Source organism: Physeter macrocephalus, chromosome 21 (assembly GCF_002837175.3).
Source record: "Physeter macrocephalus isolate SW-GA chromosome 21, ASM283717v5, whole genome shotgun sequence".
NCBI lineage: Eukaryota > Metazoa > Chordata > Mammalia > Artiodactyla > Physeteridae > Physeter > Physeter macrocephalus.
The window spans coordinates 35,159,044-35,162,436 of NC_041234.1; the positions used below are offsets into that span (position 1 = coordinate 35,159,044).

At 37.8% G+C, this 3,393-nt stretch overlaps 1 protein-coding gene across 1 annotated transcript in view; it reads left to right on the top strand.

The window, feature by feature from the left end:
• Positions 1-361: 361 nt before the first annotated feature.
• Positions 362-3,393, top strand: part of ALAS2 (5'-aminolevulinate synthase 2) — a 94,759-nt gene continuing 91,727 nt past the window's right edge. Inside the window, exon 1 of the mRNA XM_055081951.1 lies at positions 362-623. The gene's annotated coding sequence lies outside the window, so the exon portion shown is untranslated. The remainder of the gene's footprint in view (positions 624-3,393) is intronic.

Here is a 3,393-nt window from a genome sequence, read left to right on the forward strand (position 1 = left end):
GTTGTCCAAACCAGTTTAACAACCCTTGTTACTTTAGACATTGGGCCAGGTAGCTTATCCTTTCTCAGCATTAACTCTAGACATAATAGGTAGAATTGTAAATAAGATCACATAAACTACTAATAATTAAACAGGTTTATGTGCAAGACAGAAAGTTGTTATGTACTTATTGACTGACAGAATTGTGCAATGTTTAATACTAAGTCTGAAATGCAGCACTCCGGAGGATTAATGGTACAGAAGTTATCCGAGTATACAAGAGTCTTAGAAACATTCTTTCTAGAAATACAAAGAGTGGAGACAGTTACTAGAGAGATTTCACTTATAGAGTCTAAATTGGGTCTAATTGGGCCCTTTACAAGTTGAGAGTAATTTCAATAAGACATCTGCCTTCTGAGAGGCAGTATGGCAGTCCAATTCAGTGCAAGGCTGAATCAAGCATCAAGCTATCTATACTTTTGAATAAAGTAACACCTTTTCTCATGAAAACGTAATGTTCTTTACCAGCTTATTAATTTTTTAAACTGAAGATCTTTCATTTTCAAAGGATGTTTGACTAGAGTTTCTAACTGACAGATTTGGGAACCAATCTGAATTGGACATTCTATGGATTCAACCGGAAGGTGAGTTTGCCTCATAGATTTGACATCCAACCTGAAAAATATTCTATAAAAATTGCTTCAAAGCCCCCTTTGAAATATCAAATGTGCAGCGAAACCCCAAGTCAAACAATTGTCCATCAGCCTGTTTTTTAAAGTATAGACTGGAAAGCCAACAGACCTTTTTGTGTGTGTGCAATTGCTTTTATAAACAAATTTTAGGCTGGAATAAGGAGCTCCTAGATCATCATGGTGGAGATTGTCGTTGATGCTGTAAGCTGTTGAAGTGTGCCTCCCTTAAGATCTGGTTGATGTGGGAGTAAGAACCTTGGCATAGTGCATACTCCTCAGATGAGGATTGAGGTGTACTCATGTTGGGTTCAGCAACGATCTGGTTTAAGCTGCTTTCTGGTCCGATTACTCTCTCTGGGGTATTAACACTGCTGCTGCTGCTCCTGTCTTTATCACTGCCTGAAGACTGAAGGATAAAAAACAGAAACAGGATGAGTATTACGCTATTACGCTGTTTTTCGTATTCACCTTGGAGAATAGCAGCATCAACCACTACACTAAGCCTTAATGGTTTAGAAACTAGAGTCACTTAAAATATTTCAATCTATGCTCACAACACAGCAACCCGTAAATTAAGTTGGGATTAACATCCACAATTTTATGGATGAGGAAACTGAGATCCATTGACTTGCCCAATGTCACGTAGCTGGGAAGTGGCAGAATGAGGATTCAAACACAGGCCTTCTAATTTCAAATCCCGTCACACATCCGTTGCTCCTGCTTGCAGCAGGAGCTTATCCTAATAACGTGCATCAGAAAAGTAAGTTCTCACCCTCCAAGAGAAAGCATCGATCAGTGCTACAGAATGTAGTAAAAGTACACCAATAAAGAATAAGAAGGATTTTGGGAACGCACTAAAATAAAACAAATAAATTGTTACATACATACATTTATGCGTACATACATACATGCACACGTATATACAAACCAGTGATGATTTCGTACCTATCCCCTGATAGTGGGCATACGTGGTCCTCCTATATCAATGCAACGCTACACTCAGATCCTGAAAGGCACTTGATATACTTTTTACGAAAGTTGTATGTTAATTTTGGGCATTTTGAAGACTAGTATTTATTGCTGTTCAACAAATATGGATGTGATATGGGGTGTATGTGTGGGTGTTTGCACCTAATATTCTGTTTTTAATTGAACTCTAACATGACTCAGAGTCACTGTCATAATGGAGAAACTACTAAGGATTCCTGAAAACAGTCATTGTCAAGAATTTCCTCCCTTACAGTGTTAGGATGCTCAAGGGAGAAAGTAATGACAAGGATCCATATCTGAACTACAATATTTAACAATTTTGATATTGCATTCTGGGGGATACGCTATTATTTTTATTTTATTTACATTTAAACTTCACCAAACACTTAGCTCAAGTATATGCTGGCCCTTTGTTCAGAGTTTTTAAATGGACAGACAGCTTTATGGGTGCAATGTATTTAACACTGCAGAATATATTCAACAATTAGAGAATCTAGGGGGTGGTATAACTATATACCTTTATACATTTAGTAGCACAAGTAGAGGGACAAGCCCTGCAACTCGAGGAAAAACCTGTTCAGGACTGAACAGAGAGGTCCTTGGTTGCTGAGAGAATCTCCCCTTGACTTCAGCCTCGAGACAAACCAAGGAGTCTGTCAGTACACAAAAACCACTGAATTCAGGACAAACAGGAGCAACAGGATAGGTACTAAGGAACTGGCTCTTGTCAATTAAGATTGTGGGGGCCAGTCTGAAGCGAGTAGGGCTGGCTGGAGGCAGGAAATGTGGCAACTCAAGTCCAGGATCTGTAGATTAGAACAGCAGTCTAGAGACAGAATGGTTACTGCTTTCTTCATAGATTCCCAGTTTTCTAAACAAGTTCCTAGGATGCTTTCCTCAAACAGTGGGTATTGCATTTCTTATAATTCAATCTTTACCAAAGGTAACATTAATAAGACTTAAACCAAGAATGGTCATGGCTCATCGGTCATTTGGAGCTTCTCGACATAGACCGCACACCAAACTGCCCACAGGGCCTCATAGACAGCTTATGTCCATCTTTATGCAACTAGAAACATACATAAAAAGAACTGTCCAGGAAAGAATTAGGATGACCCAATGGAAATGAAGGTTGTCACCAACAGCAATCAAACTGACTTCAGGACTTAATGTCAAGGCCAATTTAAAAAATATCCAAAAAGACGATTTTCCTAGCTCAAGGGTAAAAATCTGAAACCTCCAGTGGCATAAAATAGTGAAGTTATGAATATTTAAAAATAAGTAGGTATTACGTTGGATAAGAAACCCACCACACACACTTTGGTTTCGCTTAGTTGGCTTTCCTGATCGTTTTTTGTTACAGGTACTGTCTGAAAAACAAGGTAAGAACTATAATTAGTTTCTGTTGAATCAAATTTCATCTCAAATGACAACATATCCATTTTATACTATAGTGTAACACTAGGTGATGCTAGACTATGAAATGGTACATTAAAATTAACAAGCTAGAAGAGATTTCTGTAGAATAATTGTTAAGAAAAAATAGATCTGCCTCCAAATTCTAGTTCATTTAAAGTGTTTTCAAACCCAGTCGTGTAGAGACATAAGTACAAATGTTCATTGTGACACTGCTTATAGCATCAGCATTGTTGTTAACAGCTGAAAATCAGAAACAATTAAATGTCCAAAAGCAGGAAAGTGGTTAAGTTATAGTGCATCCATTCATACAATG